Source organism: Euprymna scolopes, chromosome 37 (genome assembly GCF_053919585.1).
Source record: "Euprymna scolopes isolate OS-2025 chromosome 37, ASM5391958v1, whole genome shotgun sequence".
Classification (NCBI taxonomy): Eukaryota; Metazoa; Mollusca; class Cephalopoda; order Sepiida; family Sepiolidae; genus Euprymna; species Euprymna scolopes.
The window spans coordinates 34,470,921-34,495,730 of NC_136518.1; the positions used below are offsets into that span (position 1 = coordinate 34,470,921).

A 24,810-nucleotide genomic window follows, 5' to 3' on the forward strand; every position below is an offset into this window, starting at 1 on the left:
AGTATAGTAAATAATAGGCAACAATGTAGTAAATAATGGTCAACAATGTAGTAAATAATGGTCAACAGTGTAGTAAATAATGGTCAACAGTGTAGTAAATAATTGTCAACAATGTAGTAAATAATGGTCAACAGTGTAGTAAATAATAGACAACAGTGTAGTAAATAATAGACAACAGTGTAGTAAATAATGGTCAACAATGTAGTAAATAATGGTCAACAATGTAGTAAATAATGGTCAACAATGTAGTAAATAATGGTCAACAGTGTAGTAAATAATAGACAACAGTGTAGTAAATAATAGACAACAGTGTAGTAAATAATGGTCAACAATGTAGTAAATAATGGTCAACAATGTAGTAAATAATGGTCAACAGTGTAGTAAATAATAGACAACAGTGTAGTAAATAATGGTAAACAATGTAGTAAATAATGGGCAACATTGTAGTAAATAATAGTCAACAGTGTAGTAAATAATGGTCAACAGTGTAGTAAATAATGGTATACAGTGTAGTAAATAACAGACAACAGTGTAGTAAATAATAGACAACAGTGTAGTAAATAATGGACAACAGTGTAGTAAATTATAGACAACAGTGTAGTAAATAATGGTCAACCGTGTAGTAAATAATGGTCATCAGTGTAGAAAATAATGGTCAACAGTGTAGTAAACAATGGGCAACAGTGTAGTAAATAATAGACAAAGTGTAGTAAATAATAGACAACAGTGTGTTAAATAATGGTCAACAGTGTAGTAAATAATGGTCAACAGTGTAGTAAATAATGGTCCACAGTGTAGGAAATAATGGTCAACAGTGTAGTAAATAATGGTCAACAGTGTAGTAAATAATAGACAACAGTGTAGTAAATAATGGTCAACAATGTAGTAAATAATGGTCAACAATGTAGTAAATAATAGACAACAGTATAGTAAATAATGGGCAACAATGTAGTAAATAATGGTCAACAATGTAGTAAATAATGGTCAACAGTGTAGTAAATAATAGACAACAGTATAGTAAATAATAGGCAACAATGTAGTAAATAATGGTCAACAATGTAGTAAATAATGGTCAACAGTGTAGTAAATAATGGTCAACAGTGTAGTAAATAATTGTCAACAATGTAGAAAATAATGGTCAACAGTGTAGTAAATAATAGACAACAGTGTAGTAAATAATAGACAACAGTGTAGTAAATAATGGTCAACAATGTAGTAAATAATGGTCAACAATGTAGTAAATAATGGTCAACAGTGTAGTAAATAATGGTCAACAGTGTAGTAAATAATAGACAACAGTGTAGTAAATTATAGACAACAGTGTAGTAAATAATGGTCAACAATGTAGTAAATAATGGTCAACAATGTAGTAAATAATGGTCAACAGTGTAGTAAATAATAGACAACAGTGTAGTAAATAATTGTCAACAATGTAGTAAATAATGGTCAACAGTGTAGTAAATAATAGACAACAGTGTAGTAAATAATAGACAACAGTGTAGTAAATAATGGTCAACAATGTAGTAAATAATGGTCAACAGTGTAGTAAATAATAGACAACAGTATAGTAAATAATAGACAACAGTGTAGTAAATAATAGACAACAGTGTAGTAAATAATGGTCAACAATGTCGTAAATAATGGTCAGCAGTGTAGTAAATAATGGTCAACAGTGTAGTAAATAATGGTCAACAGTGTAGTAAATAATAGACAACAGTGTAGTAAATAATGGTCAACAATGTAGTAAATAATGGTCAACAATGTAGTAAATAATAGACAACAGTATAGTAAATAATGGGCAACAATGTAGTAAATAATGGTCAACAATGTAGTAAATAATGGTCAACAGTGTAGTAAATAATAGACAACAGTATAGTAAATAATAGGCAACAATGTAGTAAATAATGGTCAACAATGTAGTAAATAATGGTCAACAGTGTAGTAAATAATGGTCAACAGTGTAGTAAATAATTGTCAACAATGTAGTAAATAATGGTCAACAGTGTAGTAAATAATAGACAACAGTGTAGTAAATAATAGACAACAGTGTAGTAAATAATGGTCAACAATGTAGTAAATAATGGTCAACAATGTAGTAAATAATGGTCAACAATGTAGTAAATAATGGTCAACAGTGTAGTAAATAATAGACAACAGTGTAGTAAATAATAGACAACAGTGTAGTAAATAATGGTCAACAATGTAGTAAATAATGGTCAACAATGTAGTAAATAATGGTCAACAGTGTAGTAAATAATAGACAACAGTGTAGTAAATAATGGTAAACAAGGTAGTAAATAATGGTCAACAATGTAGTAAATAATGGTCAACAATGTAGTAAATAATGGTCAACAATGTAGTAAATAATGGTCAACAGTCTAGTAAATAATGGTCAACAATGTAGTAAATAATAGACAACAGTGTAGTAAATAATAGACAACAGTGTAGTACATAATGGTCAACAATGTAGTAAATAATAGACAACAGTGTAGTAAATAATAGACAACAGTGTAGTAAATAATAGACAACAGTGTAGTAAATAATGGTCAACAATGTAGTAAATAATGGTCAAAAATGTAGTAAATAATGGTCAACAGTGTAGTAAATAATAGACAACAGTGTAGTAAATAATAGACAACAGTGTAGTAAATAATGGTCAACAATGTAGTAAATAATGGTCAACAATGTAGTAAATAATGGTCAACAGTGTAGTAAATAATAGACAACAGTGTAGTAAATAATAGACAACAGTGTAGTAAATAATGGTCAACAATGTAGTAAATAATGGTCAACAATGTAGTAAATAATGGTCAACAATGTAGTAAATAATGGTCAACAATGTAGTAAATAATAGACAACAGTGTAGTAAATAATAGACAACAGTGTAGTAAATAATAGACAACAGTGTAGTAAATAATAGACAACAGTGTAGTAAATAATGGTCAACAATGTAGTAAATAATGGTCAACAATGTAGTAAATAATGGTCAACAGTGTAGTAAATAATAGACAACAGTGTAGTAAATAATAGACAACAGTGTAGTAAATAATGGTCAACAATGTAGTAAATAATGATCAACAATGTAGTAAATAATGGTCAACAATGTAGTAAATAATGGTCAACAATGTAGTAAAAAAATGGTCAGCAGTGTAGTAAATAATGGTCAACAGTGTAGTAAATAATGGTCAACAATGTAGTAAATAATGGTCAACAATGTAGTAAATAATGGTCAACAGTGTAGTAAATAATAGACAACAGTGTAGTAAATAATGGTCAACAATGTAGTAAATAATGGTCAACAATGTAGTAAATAATGGTCAACAGTGTAGTAAATAATGGTCAACAATGTAGTAAATAATGGTCAACAGTGTAGTAAATAATAGACAACAGTGTAGTAAATAATTGTCAACAATGTAGTAAATAATGGTCAACAGTGTAGTAAATAATAGACAACAGTGTAGTAAATAATAGACAACAGTGTAGTAAATAATGGTCAACAATGTAGTAAATAATGGTCAGCAGTGTAGTAAATAATGGTCAACAGTGTAGTAAATAATGGTCAACAGTGTAGTAAATAATAGACAACAGTGTAGTAAATAATGGTCAACAATGTAGTAAATAATGGTCAACAGTGTAGTAAATAATAGAAAACAGTGTAGTAAATAATGGTCAACAATGTAGTAAATAATGGTCAACAGTGTAGTAAATAATTGTCAACAATGTAGTAAGTAATGGTCAACAGTGTAGTAAATAATAGAAAACAGTGTAGTAAATAATGGTCAACAATGTAGTAAATAAGTGTCAACAATGTAGTAAGTAATGGTCAACAGTGTAGTAAATAATAGACAACAGTGTAGTAAATAATGGTCAACAATGTAGTAAATAATGGTCAACAGTGTAGTAAATAATTGTCAACAATGTAGTAAGTAATGGTCAACAGTGTAGTAAATAATAGAAAACAGTGTAGTAAATAATGGTCAACAATGTAGTAAATAAGTGTCAACAATGTAGTAAGTAATGGTCAACAGTGTAGTAAATAATAGACAACAGTGTAGTAAATAATAGACAACAGTGTAGTAAATAATGGTCAACAATGTAGTAAATAATGGTCAGCAGTGTAGTAAATAATGGTCAACAGTGTAGTAAATAATGGTCAACAGTGTAGTAAATAATAGACAACAGTGTAGTAAATAATGGTCAACAATGTAGTAAATAATGGTCAACAGTGTAGTAAATAATAGAAAACAGTGTAGTAAATAATGGTCAACAATGTAGTAAATAATGGTCAACAGTGTAGTAAATAATTGTCAACAATGTAGTAAGTAATGGTCAACAGTGTAGTAAATAATAGACAACAGTGTAGTAAATAATGGTCAACAATGTAGTAAATAATGGTCAACAATGTAGTAAATAAATTGTCATTGAATATTGTGATTTTTCCAGCCGGAATGGTTTGGTAGGCGAAGCCAGACGGGACACCGCTGCGTTATATGGTTTTCTTCTGTTATCTAAATCTTTATAATTATATTATTCACATTGCTTTATAAAAAAAAAATCTTATTTTGTCCATTTCAGTTTTATATTTTCAATCAATAATTTTAATGCATTCATATTTTCTGTATTTGCTTTGTGAGTTTTGATCAAATGTGTGTGTATTTGTCACATTTTAATAGATTTTTTGTTTATTTCAGAAAAGCATGTCATCTGTTGGCACTCCAAATACAACCATGAAAACATCCTTGTCAAATAGTTTCAGTGAAGATGGAGGTTGTGTTTCAATTCCAGAATCCCAAGAGCGTAAGTAAAAAATCAACTTTTAAGTTTTGAAAAATTTTTAGGAATTGGAAAAGAAAAGCTCAACATGCAACTATGTTTACTAAATGGTTGGTTGGGTTGAACTGGTTTCTGTAGTATATTTTTTAAACATGGCAGTTCATGCATAGCAGTCCTAAATAAGGTTGTATGAGGTGGCTAGTCATTCGTAATTCCACCACCGTCTGCACATATGGACTTGAGAATTCAGCCAAGTTGTCCTTGATAATTACAATCCAGATCCTTAGTTGTCCACGAACATGCTGGCATTACTCAGACAGTTGTAGTCAGTTGGGTTGTAGAGAGGATTACATCTTGAGTTTGCTTTCCCTCTGAGAGACAAGCTACATATTCAAATCATCAAAGATGTTGATGGCAGATGGAGATATTGGCAGAGAAAAGTAGTTGGCACCCAGTGAGCTAACCAGCAATGCAGTCATTGTCAAAGACTTCCAGTTTCTGCCAATTAGCCAAATGATGCAATGCTATGAGTGTCACTGTATGTGCTTCTATTCCTCTGTACACATGTCGCCCATCTAATATTTGCCTCACTGTCGCTGGTCCATAAAGGTCTGACTCTTGCCAAGCTATATCAATGCCACTGCCTTCAACATACTTCCCTAAACATTTGAGAGCAGCCATAGTAGTGTGCAAACTCCCAAGTCTAATGCACCACTGCGATTTGTAATCTTTCAATCTTACTGCACGATTATACAAGTCGCCATCTAATGTAATCACAGGCCTGCAATCATCTCCCATAGTCATGCAATTAATCTTCTGTGCCTGCATTAGAATAGTCAAGAGTACAGGCCACTCTGTTGGACTTCTCCTGTAAAGAGGGGCACATATTCCAACATTCCAAATTGGTGTTTTCTTAGTGATAAGTGAATTATAGGTTGACCACGTAGGACATTGGAGATTCTTTTTCTGAGTACAGACTTTATTTTTTGATCCAGTCGTCATAATTTCTGTTGAATTTTTATCTGACACAGCAGTAGTCACTGAACCATCTTTGGTTTCTTCATATATACCTCCCATCTCATCTTCCTCATCTCTATTGTTTGTAGTTTTTTCCTCCATGTTTTCCAACACATATGTTTCATCTTCATTGTCTTTGGTGCCTGTGCTCGTGGCTCCCATTTCTTTAACTTCTTCATATACCTGTTTTCCTTGTGACTCTGTTCCTGTATTATCAGCTACATCTTCACCATCTTCACACTCTTCATCTTTTCCCCACTTCCCATCCCTCAACACATTTGACAAAATCCAGCTACAGGTCAAGAACCAAATTACATTCATCTGCTCATAGACAATGTCAGTGCCTTTCAGAGTGTACAATTTGTAATTCACATGATCAACCTTTGGAATTGATGGTTTGTCACATTGAAAGTACTTTACATCTAAATTTTCTTTTAAAGACTTGTCTTTGATACCTAGGTTTAACTTAAGTTTACCACCAAGAATAGGATTACTTTCAAGCTCTTGCTGTGCTATTAGCAAGTCTGCCCCATGAAATGGCCCTACCTCACTACTCCAGTCAATATTGTCAATTGCAAACAAGGGTCTCACACCCTGCTTTAGAAAAGGGGGTATGTGCATGCCCTGAACACTGTCATTTACATTATCCATTACAGCCAAAGCCATTCTTGTTGTTATTCTCTCCACCTCATCATACGAAACAGCCGCCTTCATGTCTCTGAGCATTTCCACTTCTGAACGTGACCTGTTTGCTTGATATGATGTAAGGGCCAGACCAACTGTAAATGGTGTATGCTTATCCTTCTGGAACCCACCACCATCTTCAGATTCGTAGTTTACTTGTCGATTGGATCTATATGAAGACACAATGTGCTGAGTTAAATTTCTTGACATTTTCTCTGCTTCTTCTTCTCGTTTTTATGTAGACTAGTATGTAGGCCATATGTTATCCACCTTACTAACTGTAATAATTTTTTTGGTGTTTCAAAGTCCTCAAATGAGCCTAGATATTTCCAATCTTTGATGCTATCTATTTCTTGTCTAATTATCTTTGATGCTTTACTTAGGATTTCCATCTCTTCATCTACATCTGACACTTCATACTCACGAGAAACAATTTTGTCTTTAATTTTCTTGGAGACAACTACTTCAGGTTTAGGACCACGCTTGACAAAATCAATTCCATGAATCTTCTCAAGAAGACGCTTTTTCAAAAGCTGCTTGTAGTTGCTAGTTAGAACTGGCGCTTCATGTTCTTTAAGGAGTTTAATGTAGGCATCATTGATTACATTCATATCAATGCCTGGAAAAGTATCACTGCTAGTTAATCTTAGTTGGACAATGTTGACAATTTCAATAATAGATATAGCACCTCCAATGTCATCATTTTCTGTTTGTTGGTTGTTGGTAGTCTTTGATGTTTCAAGGTATCTGGTTTCTTTTCTTAAACATGTCAAGTGGTATTTTAAATCTTGTGCAAATGCATCCATTGCATCCATAAGGAGTGCTAGTCTTGCACGGACATCTTCACTTGGACTACAGTTCTTGATTTCCAAGAATTTTTTCCCCATGGACTCGCTGCACACTTCATGAATTTGTTCTCTGCCTTGATCTTGACAGAAGACACATAAATCTGAATCAAATGTTTTCCTTGATTTTGGTGATACAAAACTTGTACTTGGCCTTCCTCGCTTTTTGCTCATTGACTCTTTTAATTCTTCTTCATGACTCCTTTCAGCTTTTGCAAGATTGCTTGTGTGACAGAATGATTTGTAACACTTTCTATGGTAATGGTAATCTGTTCCTCTAACTATTTTCAATGTATTTATTCTATCACAAATGTTTCTGTTCTTGCCAATTCTACCCCATCTTTCACTACACAATCTGATATTGGAGGGGGATGTTTCAGTTGCAGTAGAAAACAGATCGTGCAGCTTCTCGTCGCATATGATGCATTCCTCCATATTGCCGTTGTTCTGGTTACTATTGCTCCAAACACAAATCTAAGGCCAGCTGCAGCCCTGCAAAGGAAAAATACAACATTTAGAACATTGCAATATAATAAACTTAAGATAATCAATAGAAATAAAGACATTTAGGGTTATTTTTGGGATTTTAGGTATTTTTGTCAGTAAATTAGGCAGCCAATTTGAAAATCGCTCTCACGCGCTTAAAACGGCTCTGAAATTTGGAAGACAAGTTGAAAGTGATTATCTATGATGACCTCCAACACATACAAGTGAAAAATCAATTTTGGCAAAATTTCTGAAGTAGCTATTAATTAATGACAAATGCCCCCTGACTAATTCATTGGCCAAAATAAATGGGAGAGTCTATCATAGAATGATTAACCAGATGGCAGATTGGTAAATACACCTCTTTGTTTTATTGAAATCTCTATGACCCTATAAGGACCACTGGAGGTATGCAAAAGTGAATCTAGAAGCTCCAACTTAATGGTTGACCTGTGCTGCACTCTACTTAGGTAGGACGATGGTGGAACCAATGTACGCAAATGGCATCACATCCTATAATGCAATGCAATTCAGAGACGGCAACCTTCAATCCTCTGGAGATACGAAGGAAGAGAGAATCCTAGTTTTTGATATGTTTATGTGCATGAATTTCATGTTTTAGAAATCTACAATCATGCAATTTTGATGAGAAATTCTATAATTATTTACATTGGTTTCCCTTCTAACTACTGTCCAATGTTGATGTATCCTACTGTGGTTCATCCAATGTGCAACTCCCCACCATTCCTATTGGAGATGAGTTATTATTTACAACAAGCTAAATCTTGCCAGTATTGGCTTGCATGCATTGAAGTCAGATTAGATTTTAAAGGTAAATGATTCCCATTTTATTCTTCAATCTAAAAAAATATAAGGTATACTCATACTGATTTTTATTTTAAGGTGATCATTTAAAAATGTTTCATATTAGCAGTGATCTAAGCTGAACTAAGTAATTTTTGAAAGTGAAATAGGTTATTGTATTGCTAGTCATATAGTACAGCAATAACGAATGTAACATAACTAGTCAGAAGTTTGATTTGTTAGATTAAATGCTGTTTGGGTCTTAGTTTGAAAATCTGTCAAAATAACTTCATATGTCAGAAATTCTGTGAACATTTTAGTGAGCTCTTTTATGTTTCGATTGTTTTTCTCACTCATAATTTTGATTCTAGTAATGTCATATAGTATGTAAGTAAAGAAAATGAGATTGTCACTTTTTCTTCATAAAAATCTTAAGAAGATGCTGGACTCACAGTCACCACTTATAGGAAATGTAGTTCAGTAGGTAAACCAATTTATAATCGGGATTTATCAATTTTTAGGATCGAGGTTGTGTATGCTGCAACTTATGTTGAAAGTAGGAGTGTATTCATGGGATCATTAAAGGTAAATTTAACAGGATCGCCGATTAATAGAAAGGTTTCACCAAGCCACATACCTACGTAAAAAATAAAAATGAAATCCAGAAAATAATATGGCTCAACAAAGAACACAAAATCACAGTATCCCATGAAATAAACATTTATTTACGTGTTAGTAATATTAGTTTAAATCGTTCCAACGTGTTTTCTTGTGTGAAATGTTCATAATGAAAGATTAATGAAGTGAGGATTTTGAGATTAGCACAAGGTTTGAAATTGCTGACTTTTATGATCAAAGTGTCACACATGAGCTTAAAGTTAATGTGGTTATTTTCTGAGAAAAGCAGTCCATAAATTATATAAGCGAATACGCGCATGTGTGTGTCTATTCATATCGTAAAAACAGTAGCTCGAAATATATTTGTTTAAAGGAAGATTTAAATTCTCATTTGATGTTGTATTGCGCGTAATATCAGGACGGGGATTTTAACATCTCCCTGTGACGGAGTTATCCTGAACATGTGCTGTTCTTGAGAAATCAAAGAGAAAATTGATTTGATTTTTAGCAGGAAAATCTTTATATACAGGCCTTCTCGAATGTTCCAGCCTGTTCACTGTATTTCTACGCAAGGGAGAATAACATAGTTCCTTTTGTTTAACGTATGTGTGTGGTTGCATCATAACATCATGTACCTATGCGTTCTTCATACGCGTAGGCGTTAATTTAGTGATCGCTATGAAATGTTCCTGCCAGGGATTTATTGCGACCAGGCATAATAGTTGCTGCAAAGACAACACAGATGTAAGATATTTATTGATATTTTGGGACTAATATCTTTTCTTCAAAGTTATTTGCAAGTCCGTTTTTAAGCCAATAGTACATATTGCTATGAAGAGGCCATTTTGAATTCTCTGTAACTCTTAAGTTGACAGATGGTGGATAATGTCACATACATGAAATGCTGTTATCATGAAAATGTATGTGAACTATCATGTGTCTATCATGTATCCACTATGTGGATGAAATTTAAATAAAGTTTTCTGTCCACAAAATTGGATTTGTTTGTTATGGATTCTGCCTTCTTTCTCACTCCTACAATCAGATTCCACGACCAAAATTTCAATTTTCATACTGTTCAATAAATGCTTTCTCTTACACTACTGAACTATTTACTTTGTCTGAGAAAAGTATAAATTTTTGAAACTCCATGGATTAAGGAATTATTTCTTATGTATTCTGTCTTTGAATATTTGCTGATGCAATAATGTATGTCTTTTATCTTTTATGCATCATCAGTTAATTTTTTTGTTTAACTGAAGTACCTGTTAGAAAAAAATAAATAAGTACATTATTCGGGTTTATGATGATGATCGGTATCAACAAGTGAGATTACTGGAATGCTGTAACTAAAAAAACAAAAACAATATCTAGTGTGAGATTTGAAATATAAAATTAAAACAGTTTTACTTTTCTGTGTAAAATAGTTTGATTGTCTATTATAAGAATGCTATGTTTTTGTTTTTTATTTGTAGTGAGAAATTTTTTATTTGTAGTGAGAAATTTCAGATTATTTTAATGATGTTGTGTTGTTGGCTAATAATAGAAAATATTAAATCAAAGGGAATATTGGAAGATTTGGGGTTTTTTTTTATTTTTACATACTTTTAATTTTGATTGATAAGTTTTAAACAAGTTTCAAAAACTTCTAACATCAATAAGAACATTGGATCAAAAGATTAGTTTGGTTCTTAGATCAATCATTTAACATACATACATGCACACACACACATACACACATATATATATATATTAGTTTTGATTTTGTAATTGAAAAACGAAATTTGTAAATTTTATTTTTATTTTTCCAGTTGAAGCTCTAAAGTCTGAAAATCAGAAACTGAAACGAGAAAAACAAGAATTGCAAGTGGTAAGTTAAAAGTTTTTGAATTAAAATAAATTCTATCCATAGTCCACAAAAGTTCTGGTGATCCTTTGTTTTACAATTGAATCCGAAAGTCTCTTTGTGCCTTACATGTGATTAGGGACCGCTTGTGAATTTTATATGCCAATGGAACCTTCTCTTTTGGTTAAACCCACCTTGGGGTTAGTGCCACAGTTTCATGCCTTACACAAAGAAGTCAAAGAAAAGATGAACTGGTATATCAGATGTTGAGTAAAATGTGTTCAACAAAATTCTCAAGAAGGCATTTTCATTTTTTTTTTTTTTTTTTTTTTACCAATTTGGCATTATTTGCACACTATGCAAATATCATCAGAATTTGTGCATGAAATGTTAAATTAGTTAAAATAATGTAAATAAGGATGTAAATAAGGATCGAAATATCAAAATGTCATACAATGCGTGACATACTGTTTTACAGGGAGGCACACATAAACAGAGGCTGAAGAGTCCCTTAAAAGGAAACCAATTATAGGTCTTCTTTGTTTGAATTTGAAACCAATGATACTGATGCAATATATATATATATATATATATATAAGTAGGTTGTAGTTTGCTTGAAGCATTGTTGAAGAAAATTATAAGGTAAAATTAAAAGCCAAGAACAATGCGAGATTTTTTTTTTTTTTTTTATATAGAGTAAAATTAAATGCAAACAAAAGAAATAAATTTCTTTTTTTTTTGTTGTTTGTTTTTTCTTTTTCACACAAATTTTAACTCTAAACAACAGTAATTTTTTTTTTTTCTGTTGTATTCAATGGTGTTATAAATCTCAATATATTTCAGACTTATTAGTCCTTTTTCAAGAGAAGACAGCGGAAGAGTGTTCAAAATTGGAAAAATTGTAAAAGTAGCCGCAGAGAGTTTGCCACGTGATACCGCAAAATATAGAACAAAAAATGACGTTAGGAGAACGTTAAAATAAATCAGTTGATGTTTGAAATACTTGTTGCGTTTGTGAATCAAGGGAGATGACTATTCAAGCAAGGTTTTTTTTTTTTATATTAATTATTGTTTTTCTTATGTTTTAAACTTATATTATAAAAGCGGAGCTCAATTCCAGTCTATTGTTTAGTGTGGGAGTATTTTTTGAAATAATTAAAGATTCGAGGATATGAAGTTGACCTACGTTTCTTGAAGAAGCAAGGATGTTGATGTGAAAATCTGGTTCTGAATTAATGCAATTGCGAATATGTTTATAGAACGACGAAGCAGTAGTGTTTAAGTGCTCTTTAATGCGGTGATGAAGCAATCTGGTAGTGCTTCCGATGTAAGATGCACTGCATTTAGCGCATTGTAGGTCGTAAACAACGTGGTTCTTAAAGCATAAACCTGTGTGTGATATTGGGCAATTAGAGAGTGAACAAGGGGAAGGTGTATGCGATGGATGTTTTCGGTTGAGCTGTTGTCTTAAAGTAGATCCAGTGTGGATGAGTTGAATGTTGAGTCCCTCGCTGCGGATGGCTTTTCGGATTGAAGATGAGATTTTGTCACTGAGGAAGGGTAGTTTTAGAAAACAATTGTTAGAGAAGGGTCGGGTGTTGCGTTTTTTTCTTTTTAAGTGAGGATAGGATCGTATTAGGGTAGCCGTTTAGTGAGAGGGTCTGTAGGAAATTGTTAGTGTGTGTATGTTTGTCGGAGATGTTAGTGCATTTGTCTTGTATGCGTGAGATTTCGGCATGTGCGTAGTTTAGTTTGTCCTTGAGAGGTAGTGCAGATTTGAAATGTACGAAGAGGTGTTTGCTGGCGGGTTTTCTGTAGAATGCAGTGCATATGGCACCATTTTTTTTTATTTGTATTTTAAAATCAAGTAGAGAAAGAGATTCAGAAGAGTCTGGGTGTTCTATAGTAAATTTTAAGTTTGGGTCGGCGTTATTGAATTTGTGGAAAATGTTAATAGTTTCTTCGCGGGAGTATGTGATAATTAAAATGTCATCGATATATCTAGTAAAAAGGAGATATGAGTAGCAGGTACTAAGGGTGTGTCTTTCGAGTTTGTCCATATAAGCAATGGCAAGAATACCGGATAGACTGGAGCCCATGGGTAGTCCAGATACTTGTTTGAACGTGTTTTGTAGGAAAGTAAAGTAAGTGTTGTCTACTATAATACGGAGGAGTTGTAAGAGATCTCCTGGAGTAATTCTGAAGCATTGTGGGTTTTTAGATGCTATAATGTCTGCCATGAGATTGATGGCTGGATGTGCAGGAATGGAGGTGTATAAAGAAACGACGTCTAGGCTAAATGGGTATCTGTATAGTTTGAGTAGATGGTGTGGTAGATCGTTGAGTCTGTTAATTACTTGGTTGGAACTACTAACATGGGCTGGGAAGGTAGAGAGTAGAGGTTTAAGTAGGCGGGATATTAACCAAGAGATTTTATAAAGGGGACCGTTAACGCTAACGTATTATAGTAGACAACACTTACTTTACTTTCCTACAAAACACGTTCAAACAAGTATCTGGACTACCCATGGGCTCCAGTCTATCCGGTATTCTTGCCATTGCTTATATGGACAAACTTGAAAGACACACCCTTAGTACCTGCTACTCATATCTCCTTTTTACTAGATATATCGATGACATTTTAATTATCACATACTCCCGCGAAGAAGCTATTAACATTTTCCACAAATTCAATAACGCCGACCCAAACTTAAAATTTACTATAGAACACCCAGACTCTTCTGAATCTCTTTCTCTACTTGATTTTAAAATACAAATAAAAAAAAATGGTGCCATATGCACTGCATTCTACAGAAAACCCGCCAGCAAACGCCTCTTCGTACATTTCAAATCTGCACTACCTCTCAAGGACAAATTAAACTACGCACATGCCGAAATCTCACGCATACAAGACAAATGCACTAACATCTCCGACAAACATACACACACTAACAATTTCCTACAGACCCTCTCACTAAACGGCTACCCTAATACGATCCTATCCTCACTTAAAAAGAAAAAACGCAACACCCGACCCTTCTCTAACAATTGTTTTCTAAAACTACCCTTCCTCAGTGACAAAATCTCATCTTCAATCCGAAAAGTCATCCGCAGCGAGGGACTCAACATTCAACTCATCCACACTGGATCTACTTTAAGACAACAGCTCAACCGAAAACATCCATCGCATACACCTTCCCCTTGTTCACTCTCTAATTGCCCAATATCACACACAGGTTTATGCTTTAAGAACCACGTTGTTTACGACCTACAATGCGCTAAATGCAGTGCATCTTACATCGGAAGCACTACCAGATTGCTTCATCACCGCATTAAAGAGCACTTAAACACTACTGCTTCGTCGTTCTATAAACATATTCGCACTTGCATTAATTCAGAACCAGATTTTCACATCAACATCCTTGCTTCTTCAAGAAACGTAGGTCAACTTCGTATCCTCGAATCTTTAATTATTTCAAAAAATACTCCCACACTAAACAATAGACTGGAATTGAGCTCCGCTTTTATAATATAAGTTTAAAACATAAGAAAAACAATAATTAATATAAAAAAAAAAACCTTGCTTGAATAGTCATCTCCCTTGATTCACAAACGCAACAAGTATTTCAAACATCAACTGATTTATTTTAACATTCTCCTAACGTCATTTTTTGTTCTATATTTCGCGGTATCACGTGGCAAACTCTCTGCGGCTACTTTTACAATTTTTCCAATTTTGAACACTCTTCCGCTGTCTTCTCTTGAAAAAGGACTAATAAGTCTGAAATATATTGAGATTTATAACACCATTGAATACAACAGAAAAAAAAAAATTACTGTTGTTTAGAGTTAAAATTTGTGTGAAAAAGAAAAAACAAACAACAAAAAAAAAGAAATTTATTTCTTTTGTTTGCATTTAATTTTACTCTATATAAAAAAAAAAAAATATCGCATTGTTCTTGGCTTTTAATTTTACCTTATAATATATATATATATATATATATATATGTGTGTGTGTGTGTGTGTGTGTGTGTGTGTGTGTGTGTGTGTGTGTGTGTGTGTGTGTTAATACTACGCATCTAAACAGGATAGTTTAAAACTTCTCAACTTTATACTTTAATTGTCAACACTTATACACAATCATTGTTAATGGAAGAAGACCAATCAACCCTCCCATGATCAAGTTTAAAATTTATATAGATTTCCAATTTTGACATAAACATTCTTAAGTCAAAGATGTACTTGAAAATGATACAAGGTTACATGATCAGAAATGTGAAAATCACCACCAAGATGAGAATAGTAGTACAAAGAAATTTTTTTTAAATTAAAGTTGTGTTGTAGGGTTAGATGTTTGCAATTTTTTTTTTAAATTAAAGTTGTGTTGTAGGGTTAGATGTTTGCAATTTTTTTTTTAAATTAAAGTTGTGTTGTAGGGTTAGAGATGTTTGCAATTTTTTTTTTAAATTAAAGTTGTGATGTAGGGTTAGATGTTTGCAATTTTTTTTTTAAATTAAAGTTGTGTTGTAGGGTTAGATGTTTGCAATTTTTTTTTTAAATTAAAGTTGTGTTGTAGGGTTAGAGATGTTTGCAATTTTTTTTTTTTTAAATTAAAGTTGTGCTGTAGGGTTAGATGTTTGCAATTTTTTTTTTTTTAAATTAAAGTTGTGCTGTAGGGTTAGATGTTTGCAATTTTTTTTTAAAATTAAAGTTGTATTGTAGGGTTAGAGATGTTTGCAGTTTTTTTTTTTTAAATTAAAGTTGCGTTGTAGGGTTAGATGTTTGCAATTTTTTTTTAAATTAAAGTTGTGTTGTAGGGTTAGAGATGTTTGCAATTTTTTTTTTAAATTAAAGTTGTGCTGTAGGGTTAGATGTTTGCAATTTTTTTTTTTAAATTAAAGTTGTGTTGTAGGCTTAGAGATGTTTGAAATTTTTTTTTTTTTAATTAAAGTTGCGTTGTAGGGTTAGATGTTTGCATTTTTTTTAAATTAAAGTTGTGTTGTAGGGTTAGAGATGTTTGCAATTTTTTTTTTAAATTAAAGTTGTGTTGTAGGATTAGATGTTTGCAATTTTCTTTTTTTTAAATTAAAGTTGTGTTGTAGGGTTAGATGTTTGTAATTTTTTTTTTAAATTAAAGTTGTGTTGTAGGGTTAGATGTTTGCAATTTTTTTTTTTAAATTAAAGTTGTGCTGTAGGGTTAGATGTTTGCATTTTTTTTTTAAATTAAAGTTGTTTTGTAGGGTTAGATGTTTGCAATTTTTTTTTTAAATTAAAGTTGTGTTGTAGGGTTTGATGTTTGCAATTTTTTCTTTTTAAATTTAAGTTGTGTTGTAGGGTTAGAGATGTTTGCAATTTTTTTTTTTAAATTAAAGTTGTACTGTAGGGTTAGATGTTTGCAATTTTTTTTTTAAATTAAAGTTGTGTTGTAGGGTTAGAGATGTTTGCAATTTTTTTTTTAAATTAAAGTTGCGTTGTAGGGTTAGATGTTTGCAATTTTCTTTTTTTTAAATTAACGTTGTGTTGTAGGGTTAGATGTTTGTAATTTTTTTTTTAAATTAAAGTTGTGTTGTAGGGTTAGATGTTTGCAATTTTTTTTTTTAAATTAAAGTTGTGCTGTAGGGTTAGATGTTTGCATTTTTTTTTTAAATTAAAGTTGTTTTGTAGGGTTAGATGTTTGCAATTTTTTTTTAAATTAAAGTTGTGTTGTAGGGTTAGAGATGTTTGCAATTTTTTTTTAATTAAAGTTGTGTTGTAGGGTTTGATGTTTGCAATTTTTTTTTTTAAATTAAAGTTGTGTTGTAGGGTTAGAGATTTTTGCAATTTTTTTTTTTTAAATTAAAGTTGTGCTTTAGGGTTAGATGTTTGCAATTTTTTTTTTTTTAAATTAAAGTTGTGTTGTAGGGTTAGAGATGTTTGCAATTTTTTTTTTTATAAATGGAAGTTGCATTGTAGGGTTAGATGTTTGCAATTTTTTTTTAAATTAAAGTTGTGTTGTAGGGTTAGAGATGTTTGCAATTTTTTTTTTTAAATTAAAGTTGTGCTGTAGGGTTAGATGTTTGCAATTTTTTTTTAATTAAAGTTGTGTTGTAGGGTGTAGGGTTAGAGATGTTTGAAAATTTTTTTTTTTAAATTAAAGTTGCGTTGTAGGGTTAGATGTTTGCAATTTTTTTTTTAAATTAAAGTTGTGTTGTAGGGTTAGATGTTTGCAATTTTTTTTTTTTAAATTAAAGTTGTGTTGTAGGGTTAGATGTTTGCAATTTATTTTTTAAATTAAAGTTGTGTTGTAGGGTTAGATGTTTTCAATTTTCTTTTTTTTACATTAAAGTTGTGTTGTAGGGTAAGATGTTTGCAATTTTTTTTTTTAATTAAAGTTGTGTTGTAGGGTAAGATGTTTGCAATTTTTTTTTATAAATTAAAGTTGTGCTGTAGGGTTAGATGTTTGCATTTTTTTTTTAAATAAAGTTGTGTTGTAGGGTTAGATGTTTGCAATTTTTTTTTAAATTAAAGTTGTGTTGTAGGGTTTGATGTTTGTAATTTTTTTTTTAAATTAAAGTTGTGTTGTAGGGTTAGAGATGTTTGCAATTTTTTCTTTTAAATTAAAGTTGTGCTGTAGGGTTAGATGTTTGCAATTTTCTTTTAAATTAAAGTTGTGTTGTAGGCTTAGAGATGTTTGCAATTTTTTTTTTTAAATTAAAGTTGTGTTGTAGGGTTAGATGTTTGCAATTTTTTTTTTTTAAATTAAAGTTGTGTTGTAGGGTTAGAGATGTTTGCAATTTTTTTTTTAAATTAAAGTTGCGTTGTAGGGTTAGATGTTTGCAATTTTTTTTTAAATTAAAGTAGTGTTGTAGGCTTAGAGATGTTTGCAATTTTTTTTTTTAAATTAAAGTTGTGCTGTAGGGTTAGATGTTTGCAATTTTTTTTAATTAAAGTTGTGTTGTAGGGTGTAGGGTTAGAGATGTTTGAAAATTTTTTTTTTTAAATTAAAGTTGCGTTGTAGGGTTAGATGTTTGCAATTTTTTTTTTTAATTAAAGTTGTGTTGTAGGGTTAGATGTTTGCAATTTTTTCTTTTAAATTAAAGTTGTGTTGTAGGGTTAGATGTTTGCAATTTATTTTTTAAATTAAAGTTGTGTTGTAGGGTTAGATGTTTTCAATTTTCTTTTTTTTAAATTAAAGTTGTGTTGTAGGGTTAGATGTTTGCAATTTTTTTTTTAAATTAAAGTTGTGTTGTAGGGTTAGATGTTTGCAATTTTTTTTTATAAATTAAAGTTGTGCTGTAGGGTTAGATGTTTGCATTTTTTTTTTAAATAAAGTTGTGTTGTAGGGTTAGATGTTTGCAATTTTTTTTTTAAATTAAAGTTGTGTTGTAGGGTTTGATGTTTGCAATTTTTTTTTTTAAATTAAAGTTGTGTTGTAGGGTTAGAGATGTTTGCAATTTTTTCTTTTAAATTAAAGTTGTGCTGTAGGGTTAGATGTTTGCAATTTTCTTTTAAATTAAAGTTGTGTTGTAGGCTTAGAGATGTTTGCAATTTTTTTTTTTTAAATTAAAGTTGTGCTGTAGGGTTAGATGTTTGCAATTTTTTTTTTTTAATTAAAGTTGTGTTGTAGGGTGTAGGGTTAGAGATGTTTGAAATTTTTTTTTTTTAAATTAAAGTTGCGTTGTAGGGTTAGATGTTTGCATTTTTTTTTTAATTAAAGTTGTGTTGTAGGCTTAGAGATGTTTGCAATTTTTTTTTTTTAAATTAAAGTTGTGCCGTAGGGTTAGATGTTTGCAATTTTTTTTTTAAAATGAAGTTGTGTTGTAGGGTTAGATGTTTGCAATTTTTTTTTTAAATTAAAGTTGTGTTGTAGGGTTAGATGTTTGCAAATTTTTTTTTTTAAATTAAAGTTGTGCTGTAGGGTTAGATGTTTGCAATTTATTTTTTAAATTAAAGTTGTGTTGTAGGGTTAGATGTTTTCAATTTTCTTTTTTTTAAAATTAAAGTTGTGTTGTGGGGTTAGATGTTTGCAATTTTTTTTTAAAATTAAAGTTGTGTTGTAGGGTTAGATGTTTGCAATTTTTTTTTTAAATTAAAGTTGTGCTGTAGGGTTAGATGTTTGCATTTTTTTTTTTTTAAATTAAAGTTGTTTTGTAGGGTTAGATGTTTGCAATTTTTTTTTTAAATTAAAGTTGTGTTGTAGGGTTAGATGTTTGCAATTTTTTTTTTTAAATTAAAGTTGTGTTGTAGGGTTAGAGATGTTTGCAATTTTTTTTTTTAAATTAAAGTTGTTTTGTAGGGTTAGATGTTTGCAATTTTTTTTTAAATTAAAGTTGTGTTGTAGGGTTAGAGATGTTTGCAATTTTTTTTTTAAATTAAAGTTGTGTTGTAGGGTTAGATGTTTGCATTTTTTTTTAAATTAAAGTTGTGTTGTAGGGTTAGAGATGTTGGAAATTTTTTTTTTAAATTAAAGTTGTGCTGTAGGGTTATATGTTTGCAATTTTTTTTTTTAAATTAAAGTTGTGTTGTAGGGGTAGAGATGTTTGAAATTTTTTTTTTTAAATTAAAGTTGCGTTGTAGGGTTAGATGTTTGCATTTTTTTTTAAATTAAAGTTGTGTTGTAGGGTTAGAGATGTTTGCAATTTTTTTTAAATTAAAGTTGTGCTGTAGGGTTAGATGTTTGCAATTTTTTTTTTTTAATTAAAGTTGTGCTGTAGGGTTAGATGTTTGCAATTTTTTTTTTAAATTAAAGTTGTGTTGTAGGGTAAGATGTTTGCAATTTTTTTTTTAATTAAAGTTGTGTTGTAGGGTTAGATGTTTGCAATTTTTTTTTTAAATTAAATTTGTGTTGTAGGGTTAGATGTTTGAAATTTTTTTTTTAATTAAAGTTGTGCTGTAGGGTTAGATATTTGCAATTTTTTTTTTAAATTAAAGTTGTGTTGTAGGGTAAGATGTTTGCAATTTTGTTTTTAAATTAAAGTTGTGTTGTAGGGTTAGATGTTTGCAATTTTCTTTTTTTTAAATTAAAGTTGTGTTGTAGGGTTAGATGTTTGTAATTTTTTTTTTAAATTAAAGTTGTGTTGTAGGGTTAGATGTTTGCAATTTTTTTTTTTTAATTAAAGTTGTGCTGTAGGGTTAGAGATGTTTGCAATTTTTTTTTTTAAATTAAAGTTGTGTTGTAGAGTTAGATGTTTGCAATTTTTTTTTTAAATTCAAGTTGTGTTGTAGGGTTTGATGTTTGCAATTTTTTTCTTAAATTAAAGTTGTGTTGTAGGGTTAGATGTTTGCAATTTTTTTTTTTTAATTTAAGTTGTGTTGTAGGGTAAGATGTTTGCAATTTTTTTTTTTTTTTAATTAAAGTTGTGTTGTAGGGTTAGATGTTTGCAATTTTTTTTTTAAATTAAAGTTGTGTTGTAGGGTTAGATGTTTGCAATTTTTTTTTTAAATTAAAGTTGTGTTGTAGGATTAGATGTTTGCAATTTTTTTTTTAAATTAAAGTTGTGTTGTAGGGTTAGAGATGTTTGCAATTTTTTTTTTAAATTAAAGTTGTGTTGTAGGGTTAGATGTTTGCATTTTTTTTTAAATTAAAGTTGTGTTGTAGGGTTAGAGATGTTGGAAATTTTTTTTTTAAATTAAAGTTGTGCTGTAGGGTTATATGTTTGCAATTTTTTTTTTAAATTAAAGTTGTGTTGTAGGGGTAGAGATGTTTGAAATTTTTTTTTTTTAAATTAAAGTTGCGTTGTAGGGTTAGATGTTTGCATTTTTTTTTAAATTAAAGTTGTGTTGTAGGGTTAGAGATGTTTGCAATTTTTTTTAAATTAAAGTTGTGCTGTAGGGTTAGATGTTTGCAATTTTTTTTTTTAATTAAAGTTGTGCTGTAGGGTTAGATGTTGTCAATTTTTTTTTTAAATTAAAGTTGTGTTGTAGGGTAAGATGTTTGCAATTTTTTTTTAAATTAAAGTTGTGCTGTAGGGTTAGATATTTGCAATTTTTTTTTTAAATTAAAGTTGTGTTGTAGGGTAAGATGTTTGCAATTTTGTTTTTAAATTAAAGTTGTGTTGTAGGGTTAGATGTTTGCAATTTTCTTTTTTTTAAATTAAAGTTGTGTTGTAGGGTTAGATGTTTGTAATTTTTTTTTTAAATTAAAGTTGTGTTGTAGGGTTAGATGTTTGCAATTTTTTTTTTTTAATTAAAGTTGTGCTGTAGGGTTAGAGATGTTTGCAATTTTTTTTTTTAAATTAAAGTTGTGTTGTAGAGTTAGATGTTTGCAATTTTTTTTTTAAATTCAAGTTGTGTTGTAGGGTTTGATGTTTGCAATTTTTTTTTTAAATTAAAGTTGTGTTGTAGGGTTAGATGTTTGCATTTTTTTTAATTAAAGTTGTGTTGTGGGGTTAGATATTTGCAATGTTTGTAATTTTGTTTTAAATTTAAAGTTGGGTTATAGAGTTAAATGCTTACAGTTTTTATTTGTATATTTTAGTTGTGTTGTAGGGTTGGATGTTTTAAATTTTTTAATTTTATTTTACATTATATTAGATGCTTGCAATTTTTTTTTAATTTGAAGTTGTGTTGTAGCGTTAGATCTTTGAAATCTGCCAATAAAACTTCTAGTGTGCAGGAAAGTATTAAAAAAATGTGTTTGACTGAAGGTGAAAGCAGAGGATTTTTTCTTAAACATTTATTTTTGATATTTTATGTATTTTTTCAGACTCTTCAAAAAGAAATCAAAACTTTGAAAGAACGAGAAAAGAAGTTGATGACGTTCCTGGAGAAAGAGAAATGCTACCCAAATATTGAGATCAGTCGAGAGGCAAACGTTTGAAGCTGTGCTGCATGCACGAAATGAGAAAATAAAATGTACCCGTGTTAATAGACTTATTGCCATCACCACCATAATTATTTTTCTATATGGATTTATTTATATATTTATTATTATTACCATGATTATTATTATAACCATGATTATTATTATTATAATTATTATATAAATATCAAATGTGCAATACATTTTATCAAATTCTAATCAGAAAAAAGGTTCTGATTGTGAAAAAGGTGAAAAAAGCACGCAAACTGCTTTGTAAAAAATTTCTAACATAAATTGTCTCCCTCATAAAACGTTTTCTTTGATTCCATTCTGTTTCCCTTGAACTTGAAAAAATAAATTTTAAATGGAAGCCATGATAATGTGAAATATAGAAATATTAATAATGTGATCATGAAATATCTGCATGATTAGAAAGGGAAACATAAAAATGAAATGAAAATAAAAATAATCTAATCACTTAGTTAAAGTCAATCAAAAAGACAAAATATATAAAGAGGTATGGAATGTAATTCATTCATTACATTTAAACATTCTTATCTCTCTCTCTCTCTCTCTTATATATATATATATATATATATATATATATATATATATATATATATATATATATATATATATATATATATACATATATATATATGAGAGAGAGAGATAAATACAGATGAGAATTATATCATACGGTGATGTAATATAAATTTCAGAGAAAATCTTACAGTACGATATAACCCTGATTTGTGATTTTATTTATTTATAGCTTGATTGCAAATTTAAAAAATAACTATTTCAATTTATAAATATGGAATATTGAACATCATTTGGTTTGGAAATTGATTCTCATAAAAATCGAAAATAAAAATTGATGATAAAAATAAACATTGAATAAATTACAATATTTATTAATCATCAAAAACTAAAATATGGAATTTTAATAAAGACTTATAATAAAGAATTATAATTCTTGTTCAAATTTTTGATAGATTAATAAATATTGTAATTAAATATTTATATTATTCAATTTTTGTTTTTTAATTGATCTAGTATATTGAATGTTGAGTGTTCTATCATCTAGTTAGGTTCTAATATATTTAATATATTAATATTCATCTTTGTAATTTTAAATATATATATATATATATATATGATAGAGGATGGTCTTCACAGAGTATATCCAAGTAAAGAACTAGAAAGCTCAGTGTAAAATCCAAGACTATATCAATAACTAGTTGTACCTACTCAGCATTGACCGAGTGTAAAAGAAAAAGTGACATAATTTTGCAATGAAATTATATTGTTAAATATGAATTTTTAAAAAGTTTGTTTTAGTATTTAACATTTTAATCGATCAATTAATAGTAAAACAAAAACTAATAATGTGTGCAAGTAGTGTGAAAACTTCCTTTTTACTGTTTAAAACTAGAAAGTGTCTTTGCAAAGGTTTTATTACTTCTATTTAACCCCTTATGATCTGAATTATGATGTAGACGATTAAAAATATTTATTGTTAATTTTAGTTAGTTTAAATGGTAATGATACTATGATTGTTTTCAAACTGGAAAAATTATGAAGTTCAATAGTTAAACTACCACTGAGAATTTTTGCATTTCATAAACTTACCTCACAGTGCTTGAAAAAGTGTGTTTATGACAACAAACGAAATCCTCCACACTCTATGACAGATGGCGGTATTCTGAATTCTGAATGTAAGCAATGGAGGTATCTGGCATCTATCCAGATACTGAACTAATATGTTCAAGACATGTTTGAATCAATTCCCACTTTATTTATGCTGTTATATTTATTTATTTATGACTGAACAGATTAATTCAACCCGTTCAAAAAGGGTTAACAATGTTTGGTGAGTAAAGGAATATTTATTGACTCTAAACAGTTTCTTAACCCGAATAAATATTTTCAGAAAAAAAAAAACTAAAATATATTTGTTGTAAAAATATAGTAGAAAGGAAAAAATTTAAAAATTGGCTAGTCCAAATCAAGTATAGATATGTTAACCAGATTACTATTTGGGTCTGACTTTGAAAATCCAGTAAGATAACTTTATATATTAGATAAGAATAAAAAAAATCAACACTTCATATTTTTTCACAATAATTTATTTTAATCATATATATATTCAAGAATGTTCAAAAAAAGAGATGGATACGCTTTGTGATGTCCATTATGGTTAGATGTCCTGGGTTTCTAGAGCACTTTGTAATTTTCTTCCTCTTACAAATAGGCATCCCTAACCACAATTTGGAAAGTACTTCACATTGTCCTCCAACCAACAGGCATCAAGCTGTGTATTTTGTTATTGTGTGTTTTAGAAATGAAAGATACCGATATGGCCCAACTAGGAGAGTAATTTGATAATCTTATTAAAATTAACCTACAATATCATTTGAGAACACAAGGTTCCACTATTATAGTTAGAGTGAGTAAAAAAAAAAAAAAAAAAAACTGAAACTGCATTTTGAAGGAATCCAAAACGAAATAATGTTTCTTTTATGAATAAAAAATTTGTATTTAAATCTAGTATAATAATGATGATACGGTTCATATTGTTGTAAATAAATATTTGATACCAGCTTACATCAGTTATGTATGCAAATAAATACACGTTACATTCAAAATATTTGACATTCAGGCAATGTTGAGTAAGTCGGTTAGTGTGTATGTGTATATATATATATATATATATATATATATATATATATATATATATATATATATATATTTATTTTGGAATAATTAATTAATACATATATACATATACATTTATGTGTGTGTGTGCCGATGTCACAGCTTTTCAGTGCAACTGGATAGGCAATTACTTCAAGCTGAGATTAAAATCCAACCAATTATTTTTCAAATAATAGAAATCTTAATTCTTATATAAACAATATAATCTAACCGAAAGAGCTCTCTTCATAATCACT

General features: G+C 29.8%; 1 long non-coding RNA gene across 1 annotated transcript; it reads left to right on the forward strand.

Annotated features, from left to right (window-relative positions):
- Positions 1-4,676: 4,676 nt before the first annotated feature.
- Positions 4,677-24,568, forward strand: LOC145261127 (uncharacterized). The gene is made up of 3 exons (XR_013864416.1): positions 4,677-4,797; positions 11,039-11,097; positions 21,758-24,568. It is a non-coding gene; the product is annotated as an uncharacterized LOC145261127 (long non-coding RNA).
- Positions 24,569-24,810: the final 242 nt, after the last annotated feature.